This window comes from Lepidochelys kempii, chromosome 9 (assembly GCF_965140285.1).
Source record: "Lepidochelys kempii isolate rLepKem1 chromosome 9, rLepKem1.hap1, whole genome shotgun sequence".
Classification (NCBI taxonomy): Eukaryota; Metazoa; Chordata; order Testudines; family Cheloniidae; genus Lepidochelys; species Lepidochelys kempii.
In genome coordinates, this window is record NC_136388.1 from 62,502,292 (window position 1) to 62,519,378 (window position 17,087).

Consider the following 17,087-nt stretch of genomic DNA (forward strand, 5'->3'; position numbering starts at 1 on the left):
GCACTCTCCCCTTTAACTGTGCCCTGGGTAAGACCCCAAAAGGCAGGACCCTTCAGGGCTCCTTGTGGGATGGGGTGATGAGGGAACTCCCCCCAGTCCACCCTTCCCTGAAGTCTGGGGCAGGGGAGAGGGCCCAATAGCAGACATCACTGAGCCAGCACCATTTCTAATGGACTTACACCAAGGAAGCTTCTAAGAGGCAGGACTGCAGAGTGTCTTAAAATCAAACAGCTGGGGCTGCCGGCCTCAGCGGAGCAGACAGTTTATGCCAACCCATTGGGCATGCAGCCTGCCTCCCACCCGAGAGTCAGCTGCCCCAGGCTACTGCCCAGACCACCCAAATCAGCCAGATTTTCGGGCCTGCCCATGCTGCAAGCACAACAGCGTTTCAGCAGCCAGCTGGCAACGCTCCTTCGACCCAACTGTGACACGCACCACTTGAGAGAGCTCCTTCTGCCTGGCACCCATGGCTGAGCTGTGCGGACAACAGGGCATGCTGGGAAAGTCTGGGCCGCTCTCTCCCCACGCCCGCAGAGCACCCCTGGGGTGCCTAGTGCACACAGCAGGGAGGGAGGAAGAGCCGAGCTGCTGGCACAGGTACCCGTTAGAGGGTTCTGTCCCCAGCACAAATGGACAGTGGGCCAAGCTGGAAGCCAAGGACACGCCAAGCTGAGGCAGCTGACAAGGGGGATAAGGGATTGGTTGGAAACTGGGACAGCAAGTACGTGTGTGGACACAAGCTACATCTGGAAGTGATCACACCCCAAAACAGATACAAGCTCGGAAGCTGTAGAAAAGACAATGCCCCCCCCCCGCCCCACACACCTCCCTAGGCCGAACGCTCCTGAGACACCCCACTGCACCTAACTACAACCCCCTCAATGCACTGACGCACCCCCACCCCACCACTCTGAACTCTCGACTCCCCATTCCACCTACTTGCAATGCCCTCTTTGCACTGACACCCCCACTACACCCCCACAACAGCACCATTCTGAACCCCCAACACCAACACCCCCCCACTCCACTGACACACCCCCTACAACAGCACCACACTGAACCCGCCGAGACACCCCATTGCATCTCCCTACAAACCCCCCACTGCACCGACACCCCGCCTACCACAGCACCATGCTAAACCCCCGACACCCCATTGCACCTCCCTTCAACATCCCGCATTGCACTGACCCACCCCCTACACCTACCCCCATGCTGATATTCCCCTGGCACTTCACTGCACTTCTATTCCACATTCTCTCACTGCACCTGTGTAAGGGGACTGTTGCCCCCTTACTAACATTCAGTGGGGGTGTTTTAGTTGCTAGCTCCCACTACTAAAAAGGGGGAAGGGTCGATGGGGAATCAGGACCCTGAGACTGACAGCCCCCAGGAACAATGGCCCCCAGGAACAATGGGGAGAGGCCAAAGCTCCAGGTCAGCCTGAATGACAGGGTGGGCAGGCTAATCAGGGAGTCAGGAGGCCAGGGAGGCCCCGTCCTCCATGTGAGCTGGATTTGCCTGGGTCAGACAGAGTGGGGCTGAGCCAAGGAGAAAGCAGAGGCCCAAGCTAAGCTGGGGAGCAGAGCTGTGCCAGATCCAGAGGGACCAGAAAAGCAGCCCAGAGAGAGCAGACTCTGTCCTAGGAGCAGAGCTGCAGCAACCAGAGCCAGAGGGGCAAAAAAAGCAGCCCAGGAAGCAGGTCAGTGCTGGGAGCAGAGTTCCAGAAGCAGCCTGCAGAGCAGACCTGTCCTGGGAGCAGAGCTGCAGCAACCAGAGCCAGAGGGGCCAAAGAAGCAGCCCAGGGAGCTGGAGGCAGAGCAGCAGCCGCAGTGCAGAGACAGAGTGGTGGAGCTGGGGCTGGAGCAGTCCAGAGCTGGGTGCGGTGAGCAGCTGGGGAGAGCGAGGGGGACCCTGGGCAGCGGGCCCAGCACAGGGAGACGCCTCAGCCACGAGGCTCTGCAGGCCAGGCTTGGATCGTAACCCCGACAGGGTGGGGGCGACACTGGGAAGAAGGGTCCTACCACTTAGAGCCTGAGAGCACGTGACCACCACCAGAGCAAGTGTCCAACCCACAGCATCCCTGCAGCACAGCCAGGGCCTGAGAAGGTGGCCTGGGAATTACAAGGAACAGACACTGAACTGCCCTGACATTGCAGAGACACTGTTTGTGATGTTCCCTGCCACAGAGCGGGTTGATGTGTTTCCTTTAGCCTTTCTCATTATTCCTTATTCTTTTTAAAATTAATTGTTGATTAAATAACTTGCATTTGCTTTAACTTGTATGTAATGGTCAGTGGGTCAGAGAAGTGCCCAGTGCAGAGAGAGTACCCCAGAGTGGGGACACCCTAGGTGTCCTAGGTGACCACAGCAGGGTTGGGGGTCAAGCCCCCCAGGAATCCTGGGCCCAGCCTTGTCGGGGTTACGAGGACTCTTCCAGGCAGGAGAGTGGAAGGGGAGTCCTCAAGGGCAGGGAGGCCACTGGGTAAAGGAAGTGGGAGCAAGGACTCAGATCCTTTCGCTAGCCCACTTCACCAGGGTAGTGCCGAAGCCAGGAAAGTTCCCCACAATAGCGGGACTATTCCCCCGCTTATCACCTGCATACACCGACCTCTCCCCAAAGCACATACCCTCATAACGCTCCCACCCTGCTCCACCCCCACTCGCCGAGGCTCCAGCGCCCCCGCTGCTACCTAGTTTTAACCCCTGCCATGCCACCCTGGCCAGAGGCCGGCTCAGGTACTTGGTTCCAAAGGCAGCATCTGCCCCTCCCGCAGGGCTGAGAGAGGCAGTTGGGGCTGGTAGGCAAGGGTTAAACCAAGCGTGGCCTAACGCAGAGCAGCTGAGAGGTGTGGAGCCAGACACGGCACTGGGGGGCCCTGGCTGCTGCTGCTGACAGGGCTATTTCTCCAGCCCAGGCTAGCTCCAGCCTAGCCCTGCCCTGGCTGTGGGGTGGGAGAGGCAGGGGAACGAAAGGCCTCCCTGACTCCACCCTCCCTGCTCCCAAGCTGAACAAACAAAACCCTCTGGAGCTCCAGCTGGGCAGGAGGCTTGGGGTGGGGGAAGGCAGAATAGAGAGGAGCCTGTGTTCCCCCGGCACCGCTATTCACCCACGTCACCAGGGCTGGCGCAGCGGCTCCAGCCTGGAACGCCACCGCAGCCCCGGCAGCCGCCTCCTGCGGAACCAGGCACCACTGGGCTGGGCCAGGGCCGCACTGGGCCCACAAAAGGCACAGCACGGGGCTGGAGCTATGCGATTGGCAACGGCTGCAGCAGTATCCAAACCAGCCTTATGGTCCTGGCCTCCCCGATCCAGGGCCAGGCTGCTGAAGGGCGAAGGGCCAGCTGAGAAGCCTGGGGCCTTTGGAAGCAGCGGGTTTGGTTGGGGGCCCATCTCTAGTGACAAAGAGAAATAAATCCCATAGCTGCTGACATGAGAGGTGGGGGGGGGGGGGAAAGGGGGGCTGAAGCTCCATTCCTTGCTTATTCTGCCAGCTGGGCAACTAGGGCTCCAATAGAGAGGCCACACAACACACCTCTGTCTGCTTCTCTTGGCAGACAGCCAGGGCCAGCCATATGGGGAGTAGAAGCGGGCAGTCTCAGGAGGCATTGAGCTGCGAGGGATAAAATCAGATCCAAGGATGCAGTGGGCACCACCTCCCACTGACAGGTCACTCTGTTCCCTTGTGATCCCTTTAACTACAAAATGCTGGCCCATGTGGCAATGCCCATTCCCAAACCAACGACCGCTCCATGTCACCAGCCCGCTGCCATGCGCTCCCGGGGACGACGCTTAGCGATGGCTCCGCCCTGGAGGTGAAACCTTCTAGAGCAGGCGACTTGAACGGGCAAAGACAGCATCGCCATGCAGACAGTGCCACCCCAGGTTACCAGGCAACCAATGACATCATTCCACCAATGCCAAGAGCACCAATTGCCTCCGAGGCCAGCACAATGACTGCATTCTGTCCTCAGACGTATTTCGGATCTATTTCAATGTCTTGCCAGCCGAGCTGGCAGGGAGAAACTGGTTCGGGCAGCAACCCCACCTCCTGTACCATGGCGAGGCTGGGCTAAGGGGGAATTCCAAAGCTTCTGATGGGTGTGTGAAAATCCCCACTCCAAATTCTACTCCTGGAACCCTGCACTCGAGACTCACTGGGTGCCCCTATCCACCAGCCCTGATGGCCAAGGCAGCCAAGTAGGTCAGTGGTCATCATGGACCAGGGCTCTCATCAGACTGCCCCAAAGTCCTACTGTCCACAGGCTGCCACGGGGGAGCCCTGAAAAGGGCTGGGAGACCTTGGCCACTTCAGGCTTTAGACACGTGATCATCTCCATGATTTTGGGGGGCACTAGGAACCCAACCCAAAGGCTGGGAGCTGCCTCGATATGCAGGGAAAGCAGATTTGCTCTGGTTTATGTAGGATCAGGCTATTTAGATCACGGATGCCTCCTTCCCTCAGCCACAGGTAAGCGGACTGATCCTAGATTGAAAGCTATCCAGTTTCCTAAAGACAAAAAGCCTTGACGTGGCTCAGCTGAGTTTAGGTCAGGCACAGCTACCATGAGCCATCTATGCCCCAGCACTTTCCCATGATTGGGCCCACTTCATTCCTGCGAGAGCCCATCAGAGTCCCTGGAGAGACACAGGGGAGGGAATTCACCTGCACACAAACAGAGCCCTTCTGAGGGTCTCCAGACTAATCATGAGGGAACTCCTAGCATGCCCGTAGCCCCACCCTCTTCCCCAGCAAATGGGTGCGGTCAGCTTCTCTGCTCTGCAGAGCTCCCATCCCTCCTTGAATGGGCACTCTCTGACCCCGTCCCGCCCCGTAAATGGGTGTGGGCACATTGAAAGCTCTAGGCATGTCCTCATCCACACCCGCGACTGAGCGTATTCCCCTCCCTGCCCTGCCACACCCTCCTGGGAATGGACACAGGCACATCTCACACGCAACCACAAGTGGAGCTCATTTCCTACACACCATTCCCTCCCCCACAACCGCAAGCAAGGGGCGCAAGACCAGACTAAGCTGAGATGAAGAGTCACTGACACCAGCTGCCGTGACCCTTAAACAGCCCACACCCAAGGAAGGGCTTGGGGCCGAATCCCTGTCCTGCATTATAGTCTTGGCCCATGAAGTGCTGACATGTCTGTGGCTGGGGTTCCCTGCCAGGTCGAGGCTGCTTCATCTACGTCTCCTGCAGGAGCCCCAAACACATCCAAGAGGGGCTTAAGGCTACAGAGCGGGATCCCCAGCAAACTCTCCTGCCATCTTAGCCCTAACCCATTGCTGAAGTGGGGCCATCAGCCGAGTAACTGGCATCCTGCAGCTACTGCTATCCCAGCACTGTGCCCTTACACAGCTCTGCTCCTGGCCCTCACTCCTGACCTGCACCCTCCCTGCTATCTCAGCTCTGGGGAGCCACAGCTCGAACCACAAGCTGCAATGCATCCCACTCAGGCTGGGAAATATGCCTGGACATGCACTGAGAGCCACGGAGTGGCATGTTTTAAATAAATAGGAGTAAGTAAATACTCCTGTGCAGAGACTAAAATCACATCAATCAATAGGAAACACCCCAAGGGAGTCTGATCCTATAACAGCTGGCCCATTAAGACATCATCTTGACGGGCTCCATATCACTCTTAATAAAGAAGCAGAATCACTGGGGTTCTAACCCCAGGCCCTCCCCATGTCTCAGCTTCCCTCATCTGTAAAATGGGACAGTGACACTTGTGGACCCTTCCTTAGCAACGTGCTTTGAGACCCTCATATGGCTGGGACCCTCGGAGCACATCATCAGGGTAACTTCCCCTCCGACATGTGTTCTCAGGCTGTAGTGAAGCTTCCCAGGACTGCAGCTCGCCCAGCAGGAAGCTCTAGCAGAGATAGGGCATCGGTACCACCACGCCAATTGCTGGCAGTGGATCTAAGGGTAAAGATGCCTGGGCCTCGTCTGTGCTGGGCCGAGTGCTCCCCAAGGACTCTGGCATGGAGCAGGCTTGTGTGAACTTTCCAATATCTGCTCTGCCCAAGCAGAGGTCCTCCCACCCCTCTGCAGCAGCATCTCCCACTGTACAGAGCAGGGCACATTCCAGTTGCTCTCTTGCCCCTCCACACAGCGGGGGAGGGGGACGGGCCCTGGCAGCAGGAGCTCCCCACCCTCACCTTTGCTTGAGGTCAGTGGCCAATTTCCATCCTGCTCCCGCTGAGCCACAGGCACACCCACTTCCTGCACCCCCCCAGCCCCAGCCAATCCGCTCCTTGCCAAGCCCCATCCCTCCTGGTCTCCTGTCCCCTAGGCGGGGGTAGGGGTGGGGAGAGCGCTGAAAGGGATGAAAGCACATTCCTCTTTTGGGGGAGGTTCATTAGCTTCATGCTGGGCTTTGTGTGCCCGTCTATGGGGACTAAAGGGAGGAGGCCTGGTCACTTAATGAGGGGAGCCTATAACATCCATACATCCCACCAGCCAGGCAAAGGGCCTTTGTGGGGAATCCTCCCTGAGGCTGTGTTCATTAGTGTTACAAACAGCTTTCCAAGGCAGCCATGCCTGCATGCACTCCCCATCTACAGCGGCATCAGGGATCCCCTGCTCACCTGCCGCTAGCCCAGGAGCCCAAATGGCATCAAACCCATACAAAGGGCCTAAGCTAGAGTAGTGGTTTTAGATCAGGGGTAGTCAATTATTTTTTGTCAAGGTCCAGACTCCAGAGAAAACAATAACAATATAGAAATAATGATAGTAAGTAGTAAATAGATTTCAGGGTACGTTCAAAAGCATCTGGCAGTCTGGATTTAGCCAGCAGTCTGCCTGTTGATGACCCCACTTTTAGATCCAGTTTAGCCCCCTACTTCATGATGCGTACGGCATCCTTAGCTGGTGGCGCCATGTTTAGAACTCTCTTTCTAGGCCAGCGCACACAGTCCTAATCCAGCCCATCACCCCCTACCCCATGCAGGGCTGCACTGGTGAAAACATCCCCTTTAACACACCCTTTTGCTCTGGGCCATTAGAGCCTTCCAGCCAACTGGGCCCGATAAGGCTAGCTAGAGAGGAGCCCGCTGCTGATAGACAGCGTAAGCCTGGCAGTGCCACGGGGAGCATCCCCGGCAGTATGCAAAACAGCCGGACACACTCAACCACATCCCGCCCCCCCAGAGACACTGGCCTGCACCTCCAGCACCCATGTGCCTCCTTTGGGTGGCCTGCCTTTGTTGCCTCTGTTTTCCACCACCACCACCCCCAACACTGCTCAGCCCCCTGAGCAATTTTCAGCCAACAAGCCAGGGACATCACTGCCCACCCTTCTGCCAGCCACTCCCCACCGCCTCAGAGCGGCATCCTGTACCCAAAGGAAAAAACAGCCCACAGGAAAAACACTGCCAACCACACCCTCTAGGATAACCTTACACAAGGGCACAGGCCCACAGAGGTTGTATCTGTCCTCGGGTCCACACTGGCTGTAGCATTACAGGGGTGACCCCTGCTTTAACTCAGCATGGGCCAGCCCTACATGCTGCCTGACACAGACCCCGACCCCCTGCACCCCAGCAGCGTGGATTTCTTTGCCAAAGGTGCTGCATCATGGGATGCAAAATGGGTATTACCCCATAGGGAGGCACCTCCATTGTCCTCCTCGATTGCCACCTAGTCAATAGCTCAAAGGATTATGATCAATTAAAGTAAGGGAACAAGGCAAAACAACTTGCAGTCATGTGATCCTGCAAATCAGACCGCTTAGAATGCTAAGGGTGTGACACGTAACCTACCTATCTAGATGTTAATCCAAGGGCTTTTCTGTCTGCCCAGGTGGCTGATGTCCAACAGGAAAGGCCCTTCTGAATGGGATGGGGTAATCATCCCTCAGTGCTCAAGACCAGAACCATGTGGGTGCTATTGCTGAGCAGTGAGTCACGGCTCTGGTCATTACAGTGACCTTACACCTCACTTATTACTCCAGAGCAATGGGAGATGCCTGCCCTATATTTCAGGATATGGTCTACGCTACGGAGACTATACCAGCAGAGCTACGTAGGCATAGCTACACCTGCATAACCCCATAGCATGTATAGAATAATAGAATCATAGAATATCAGGGTTGGAAGGGACCCCAGAAGGTCATCTAGTCCAAGCCCCTGCTCAAAGCAGGACCAATCCCCAACTAAATCATTCCCGCCAGGGCTTTGTCAAGCCTGACCTTAAAAACTTCAAAGGAAGGAGATTCCACCACCACCCTAGGTAACCCATTCCAGTGTTTCACCACCCTCCTAGTGAAAAAGTTTTTCCTAATATCCAACCTAAACCTCCCCAACTGCAACTTGAGACCATTACTCCTTGTTCTGTCATCTGCTACCACTGAGAATAGTCTAGATCCATCCTCTTTGGAACCCCCTTTCAGGTAGTTGAAAGCAGCTATCAAATCCCCCCTCATTCTTCTCTTCCGCAGACTAAACAATCCCAGTTCCCTCAGCCTCTCCTCATAAGTCATGTGTTCCAGTCCCCTAATCATTTTTGTTGCCCTCCGCTGGACTCTTTCCAATTTTTCCACATCCTTCTTGTAGTGTGGGGCCCAAAACTGGACACAGTACTCCAGATGAGGCCTCACCAATGTTGAATAGAGGGGAACAATCACGTCCCTCGATCTGCTGGCAATGCTCCTACTTATACATCCCAAAATGCCATTGGCCTTCTTGGCAACAAGGGCACACTGTTGACTCATATCCAGCTTCTCGTCCACTGTAACCCCTAGGTCCTTTTCTGCAGAACTGCTGCCGAGCCATTCGGTCCCTGGTCTGTAGCGGTGCATGGGATTCTTCCATCCTAAGTGCAGGACTCTGCACTTGTCCTTGTTGAACCTCATCAGATTTCTTTTGGCCCAATCCTTTAATTTGTCTAGGGCTCTCTGTATTCTATCCCTACCCTCCAGCATTTCTACCTCTCCTCCCAGTTTAGTGTCATCTGCAAACTTGCTGAGGGTGCAATCCACACCATCCTCCAGATCATTTATGAAGATATTGAACAAAACCGGCCTTAGGACCGACCTTTGGGGCACTCCACTTGAAACCGGCTGCCAACTAGACATGGAACCATTGATCACTACCCGTTGAGCCTGACAATCTAGCCAACTTTTTATCCACCTTATAGTCCATTCATCCAGCCCATACTTCTTTAACTTGCTGGCAAGAATACTGTGGGAGACCGTGCCAAAAGCTTTGCTAAAGTCAAGGAACAACACGTCCACTGCTTTCCCCTCATCCACAGAGCCAGTTATCTCGTCATAGAAGGCAATTAGATTAGTCAGGCATGACTTGCCCTTGGTGAATCCATGCTGACTGTTCCTGATCACTTTCCTCTCCTCTAAGTGCTTCAGAATTGATTCCTTGAGGACCTGCTCCATGATTTTTCCAGGGACTGAGGTGAGGCTGACTGGCCTGTAGTTCCCAGGATCCTCCTTCTTCCCTTTTTAAAATATGGGCACAACATTAGCCTTTTTCCAGTCATCCAGGACTTCCCCCGATCGCCATGATAAGATAACGGCCAATGGCTCTGCAATCACATCCACCAACTCCTTTAGCACTCTCGGATGCAGCACATCCAGCCCCATGGACTTGTGCTCGTCCAGCTTTTCTAAATAGTCCCGAACCACTTCTTTCTCCACAGAGGGCTGGTCACCTCCTCCCCATGCTGTGCTGCCCAGTGCAGTAGTCTGGGATCTGACATTGTTCGTGAAGACAGAGGCAAAAAAAGCATCGAGTATATTAGTTTTTTCCACATCCTCTGTCACTAGGTTGCCTCCCTCATTCAGTGTAGATGCTTCCAACACCAGATAGGGTGTTTGCACTGCTGTAGGAACAACACCTCCCTGAACAATGGTAGCATTCTTCTATTTGGGGGGGGGAAGGGGGGTTAAGTGTAGGCCAGGCCTTAAGGTTGTGTGTAGGATTACTCAACATCTATTGCCCCACCCCAAGAGGCCAGGCCAAGTGGGCTCTCAGCTCCTTGAGTGCACTATACCCCAGGATAGTTAAAGCTATACAACTTGCTAGCGTACAGGTTTGTCTGCAGGAGTTATACCAGTCTAAGTAGACCGTACTAGTTATACACCAGCATGACACCCCCCACCCCCTTGTGGATACCAGGTGGTATCAGAGGGGCCTTTTTCCAGGTTAGCCTCTGTTGCTTTGGAAGGGTTTAAGTGAAACCAGAAAAAGGTGACCCTGATAATGAGAGTGTCCACACAGGGGTTAGACTGGTGTGACTACAGGAGTTGAAATTCACACCTTACCTCACACCACTATAACATCCCATGTGGACAAGCCCTAAGGGACAGCCTACATTCCGCTCCTGTTTCCAGGGCAAACTTCAGAGGGGAGAGTGAAACACTCCTGTCCTTAAACCCGCCTTGCAGGAAGAGGCTGCAGAGACAGGCTCCAAGACACCATGGGGTGCCTTAATAGCACATGAACTATAAAACCAATGGGGGTGGGGGAAGCACACTGCCATGGGAGCAGCAGTGCCCTGCCAAGGCATCACTTCTTATGCGGCAGCCCCTCTCATCCCCCCTTTGCTTATTGCCAGGAGGACAGGCTGTTCTTCATCTCCTCCACAGCCCAGTCTTTTCCCGCGATCTCAGACTCCCTGCCCCTCCCCTCCCAGCACCTGTGGGCTCTTCCTCCAGAAGGGGAGAGTCTCAGCACATCCCCCTTTCGCCCCCCTCCACCACCAGCCTTGTCCTCATTGACAGCCACCCGTTGAGGTGCTTTATCTCTCATCTAGGATCCCTCCCCCTGCTGCTGGATTTCCAGCTGGGCCCCACCTGGCAGCATTTTTGTCAGGCCTGGGGGAAGGGGCTGCTCAGGCTTTTACCCAGGGGGCTGTAAGGAGGGCCTGGCAGCTAGGGAACTGAATGGCTGCGGGGGATGGTCTGGCGAGGGACAGTGGGGGAGAACCTACAATTGTGAGGAGGGGCGGGGCTGGCCTGGTCCAGTCCAAGGGGCTGGGGCTATTGTCCAGAGAGAAGAGAAAGGGTTAAACAGCACGAGGCAGGATGGGTGTAGGGGGAGGGGACTAGCAGTTTGGAGCAGGGAGTGAGGGCGGCACTAGGGTTAATGTGCAGCACAGCCTCTGCCTGGGCTTTTGTGCAGAGGCCTGATATTGATCTCCTGGGGAGTTTACACCTGTACTAAAACTGCACTGGTAAACAGTGGAGTCACTCCTGATTTACACAGGGGACCAGGGAGGAGAGCCAGGCCCTCCCACTGGATGGAAAGAGGGCTGTTCTGTTCCTTTTGCCCAGCTCAGTGCAGAGCTGGAGAGATGGAGGCTAAGCCATGGCAGCGCGCAAGGATCGGGGAACAGCTGCCTTCATGGCTGCCCTGTTCCTGACCGCGGGGAGAATGGATAGCGAGCCGGACAGAGGCTCCAAGCAGGTTTCCCCCATGGAGGCAGAGGGCAGGCATTAGACCCCCTTTATTTGTTCAGCCTACGTCAGAGATGCTGCTCTGTAACTTCTTACACTGACGAGCCAAGCTGAGCTCCCTGCACCTCCCAGGGCAGCATTACCCTGGAGGGCCTCCAGCCGCTGGGGGGGTGCCAGCCCCTGCTGCCGCACATAGAATATCAGGGTTGGAAGGGACCTCAGGAGATCATCTAGTCCAACCCCCTGCTCAAAGCAGGGTCAATCCCCAATTTTTGCCCCAGATCCCTGAATGGCCCCCTCAAGGATTGAACTCACAACCCTGGGTTTAGCAGGCCAATGCTCAAACCACTGAGCTATCCCTCCCCTAGAATCCCTGCCCCCTGAAGCGCAGACCTTACAAACACCATGGCACTAGGGCCATCACGCAGGGCTCTGGGCGCCTCGCTGGCTGCATTTCCGCTCAGGGATGAAATCCGGTTGAACTTCCTCTGACTCCTGCTCTAAGACTGCGGAGTTGCTCTTGTGACTCCAGCAGAGAGTGGGGATCGGGTGAGCACTCAGCAGTTACAGCAACAGCAAACAAAAGACTCATTTTCTCCAGGGTTCAGTGGCAGTCAAAACCAACCCCTTCCTCCCTCTCTTTGCTGGGCATCTGTGCTGCCTCTCAAAAGGCTAAGTTTCCATCAGCAACCCCCCGCACCACCACTACCCACCCCTTCAGTGGGGAACCTCTCCTGCAGCCAAACGCCCGCCCCCACCCCATCGCACTCGGCTGAGCCAGCTCGGGCCCAGCCTGACTCGCTGCTAACAGAAAAGTCTGTCGAGCCTGGATCCCAGGCAGTTTCCACTGGCAGGTCCAGGAGGAGAGCGGGCTGGAAGGAGAGAATATGGCTAAGCAGTCACTGGCTAAGCTAGTCGGCATCCAGATCCTTTATCCCGTGGCTGGTGTAGCCAGCTCCCCCATGCTCAGCTCAGCCAGGGCTGTTCAGCTGTTAGCTACCCCAGGTGGCAGTGGGGCAAAGACGGTTATTTCTATCAAGCTTCTCAAAAAGGGCATGGACTTCTTTTTTTTTTTTAAAATGGCTCACGGTGGTACTGCAAACCCCCCAATGGCCTCCAAAAGACACAGGACAACACTGGAGACCAACCCCCTGCGTCTTTTGCTGTTTGATGATGGAGGAGGCCTGGAAGGGTCTTCGCAATGAAAAACTCCTGCTTTCCAAAATCCCCATTTTCACTGGAGGATCAGTAAATCTTCCCCACCCCCACCTCTTATCCCTCTGCACTGCTGGTGACTGCGTTCCTAGTTGGAAGGGGTAATCCAGACACAGAGGTGCGGGCAGGAAATAACCCCACTTCACGGCAGCTAGACCAAGCGCTAAGCTCTGCCCGCCTTACTGACGCCAATCTGCCACAGTCTCCCACGGCTTTTGTATGCCCCATTAGCACAAAGGGTCTGTTCAAGGAAGCCAAAAGGCCACTTTTCACCATCAAGCACAACTTCAGCACAGGTAGATTTCAGGTAAGCCGTCATCTGCCAGGACTCCCCAGGCCATGACCATCCTACAGCCAAAACCAAGCTTGTTAGAGCCAGGCACCGGGATCCAGGACACCTGGGTCCTACTTCCTGCTCTGCAAACAACTCTCAGTGTGACCTCAGGCAAGTCACTTCCCCCCTCAGTCCCAGCGTCTCCCCCACCCCCACTCCGCAAATCTAGAACATCAGGACAAAAAAAAAACAAAAAACCAACAACACTAACATGCCTCACTAAAGCATGGTGAAAGCCTAGGAGGAAAGGACCAAGATCGGCACAGGAAGGAGCCTCCTTGGCACCAGAAGGCTTCAAACGTGATTTCCTCCAGCACGGGCTGCGAGAGCCATGTCTGAGCTGCCAGACTCTATTCTACAGTGGCCTTTGAGCACAGACTGGGCTTGCCCATGCTGGCGCTCCTAGAGCCCCAGCAGGAACTGATGTTTTCACGGCTGTAGCCAGCAGCCACCTCCCTTGTAGCACATCCTGGTGGGCCTATATCAGAGAAGACAAACGCAGCTTCTCCTTAGAAAGAGTAATGGCCCCAGACAGGTGGTGAGACCTAGGGCCCAGGTCTAGTCACATGCTGCCTTACCTCCATTGCCAGCGGGGTTCCTGCCCCTTGCTGCGGGGCTGGAGGGGATCAGGATCGAGTCTGGAGCATTGGGGCACTGTATTTATTAGAGGTAAAAGGGAGCCACACAATGGAAAGGTGCCCGCCTGCCCTCCATTACTGGCTGTCTTTAGTACAGTAAATGAATGCTTTTCCCTTCATCCTGGCTGTAGTTTCAGCTCTGCATCCCCAAACCGAATACTTCTTTGGAGAGGCCCCTGGGTCGTCCCCCACAACACCATCCGCACAGCCCAGGGCGTGGGTGGGTCGCGCTGCTCGCAAGCTGGATCCGGCCTATTGCCCTATGCCTCCCACCCCAACGCACACCCTGCTGCGGGGCCCCTGCAGCCAAGGAAAGCAGCAGAACATGGCTGTTCTGCCCTGGCTCCCTGCCTGGGGTGGGCCCCCCTCATCCTGTGGAGGCCAGAAACTGCCGTGACTTAAATGAAATGAGACTGAGCTGAGAGGGTAGGAAATTCACTCCCTGGAGAACCAGCAGCCCCCAGCCTTCAGAAACGGAGCGGAGCCATCACAGGGGAATGGAGTGGGGTCAGGCCTCACGGGCACAGGGGGAGCGGGCAGCTGAGTCACAGAAACATAGAGCAAGAGCTAGAGATGCAGGGGAAAATGGAGCAGGAACCAGAGATGCCAGCGGCAACCAGGATTCAGTGCAGCTGGGTCACAGGGCAGGGCCAGTCAAGGGGGCACCTGGGATATGAACAACTGTAACAAGAACCCCATCTAACTACAGCCTTTGGGAGCCAGGCCCAGATCCTCAGGTATTTAAGCACCTAACTTCAAAGTCAGATGCCCAGACTGAGGATCTGGGCCCCTGAGGTTCGCCCCAGCACCCCTCCATTAGCCTTCACGTTAGAGGGAGGCTCTTGATTAGCTCCAGGCCAAACACCTCCAGTAATTGGCAAAATCTAATTGGATTAGAGGGGGGCGCTGGGTAAAAATGTCTGTAAATGGCTGAGAATTAATTGGATACAGTCTAGTAATCAGATTGTTGGGCTGTAACCGCCCTGCCTGCTCTGCAGAGCCGCTCCCTGGCTTCCTCCCTGCCCACCCCCGCCCATCCCCTCCCTGGGAGGAGGTGGGGAAATCGGGCAACGAAGCTGCTCCAATGCCTGCGGCGACGGCCCCTCCCTCTCCCCCAAAAGAGTCAAAGGCTCCCTGTGTGGAGGGGCGGGCGCCAGTCTCAAACCATTCCAGCACAGGGGACCGAGCCGTGGGAAAGCAGCCATCTGACTCCCCTCCTGGCTCCATTGGGGCCTCGCCTCTATTCCCGGGCACAGCTGGGAGCTGCAGATATCTGGGCAGCCCTCACAGATTTCATGAGAGCCGGGCTGGGCTGTGCTCTGCAGAAAGGAGACACACCCTGCCTCTTACACGTCCACACCTTCTGCAGGAATTTCCTCCCAGCTCAGCCTCTCCCTCCCTCCTCCCCAAGCAAAACCCCCCTCACACACCACCAAGGGATGCCCTTTATATCTTCGATTTTAGTTAGTGCCAGGGAGGGAAGAAGATAGGTGTAAGAGGCAACCTTGGCACAACTAACATCCCCCAGCACACCCCAACAGAGCCTTCATTAGGCCAGATCCTCCCCTGGGGTAAAGGAGCATTGTGCCCTTGAAGTCAGCTAGCACCAATTTACAGTAGCTGAGCATCTGGGCCACAGTTACAAAAATAAGATCATCATCCAACAAAACAAAGAGACTCCGTCCTCGATCCTGCCAGAACCAGGCTGCGAAGAAGTAACAGAAGGCTGAATTTGGTGACTTATTTTATTAAAACATCTCCTTATATGTGGAATTAATGCCACTTTAGATTATAGCAAACTAAGGAGTCTACTTTGTAGCATTGGTGTAGCCATGTTTGTCCCAGGATATTAGAGAGACAAGGTGGGAGAGGTAATATCTTTGACTGGACCAACATCTGTCTCTCTCACCAACAGAAATTGGTCCAGCTGAAGATATTGCCTCCCCCACCTTGTGGCTCCAATATTTAGACAGTTGGTTTAAGTCTTGCAGTTCAAGCAGCCCCGGCAATGAAAATAAACTAGTCAGTTTCACCTTGCTACACACTAGACTGCTGCAAGACCTCAATTTTTATTGTTTTCAATAAGTGGCCATCTGAATGTTTAGAAACTAAGTCACAGAGAAATTTCTAGTGATGGTCAGTACTGAAACAACTTGTTTTTACAAGACCTAACTTTGGGGTTGCATTTGGGCTGTTAACATGTGCTGGCTAATCCCCCTTCCAAATCCTGCCCTAAACACCTGAGGGCATGGGGGAATTGACCTGAAGAGTTATTGTGGAATAGTTCTCAAGGGAGTCACTTTATTCCAGAATATAGTTCGTACACTTCCAAAGCAGAGTAATTATTCTGGATACAGTCATTTATACCAGAACAGACTGTCCCCATGGGGAGCTATTCCAGAAGAGGTATTCTGGTCAGTTTCCTCCTATAGATAAACCCTTAGAAATCACTGATGTCTGGGGGAGGTTTGCTCAAAGATCAAGAGAAGAATACACCTCCATGTAGTAACCAAACCTTTAGCTCTTAGTGTTATTATTTGTTCAATAATTTATTCTCAGTCAGTACACTCAGTACGAATCAGCCCCCCACTTTAAGAGAACTGCTGTTTCTGCCCTGAGTTCCTTTTCTTCCCCCCATCCCCATGCTCCTTTCTCTGTTTCTCTCCCTTTTCCCCATCTTTTGATCACCTTGGTTCTTCCCTCTTCATTTCCCTCCCTGCAGCTACTCCCAATTCCATCTCCTCCCCTACTCCATTCCAGGCTCCACGCCCACTCCTGTCCATTGCTAAAATGATCAGCAATTAATGTGTGCACTAAATTTACATAATTAGGTTCCAGAGTTAACATCCCAACTACAATTACTGGAGGCAGGGGAATTCTCCCCTCTGGGTTACTGCTTCAGGCTGTCTGCAGACTCAGGAAGACACCACTGCCATCAGTTTACACTTGCTTTCACATTTAGAAGATTCTACAGTAACTCCTCACTTAAAGTCGTCCCGGTTAACATTGTTTTGTTATTAGGTTGCTGATCTATTAGAGAACATACTCGTTTAAAGTCGCGCAATGTTCCATTATAAGGTTTTTTTGGCTGGCCTTGCTCCGCCTGCCCACCCGGCACTCCTGCTGGGGAGCGGGGTTGGGGCGAGGGGGCTTGCCCCACTCCACCCACCTGGCATTCCGGCCGGAGAGCGGGCAAGCTCCCAAGCCTGCTTCCCGGCAGGAGCGCCGGGCGGGTGGAAGGGGCAAGCCCCCATACCTCGACCCCGCTCCCTGGCTGAAACGCCCAGCAGGTGAAGCGGGGCAAGCCCCTGCACCCCGACGCCGCTAAGGCCCTGCCTCAACCAAGCGTCACAATCATCATTGGTGAGTACAGTATTAAACTGCTTGTTTAAAATTATTTAAAACTTGTACTGTATATAGAAAAGCAGTACTCGTGGCACCTTAGAGACTAACAAATTTATTTGAACATAAGCTT

General features: G+C 54.6%; 1 protein-coding gene across 3 annotated transcripts in view; it reads right to left on the reverse strand.

The window, feature by feature from the left end:
• KLF8 (KLF transcription factor 8) overlaps nt 1-17,087 on the reverse strand; it is a 93,034-nt gene that overhangs the window by 34,251 nt on the left and 41,696 nt on the right. The window lies entirely within an intron of this gene.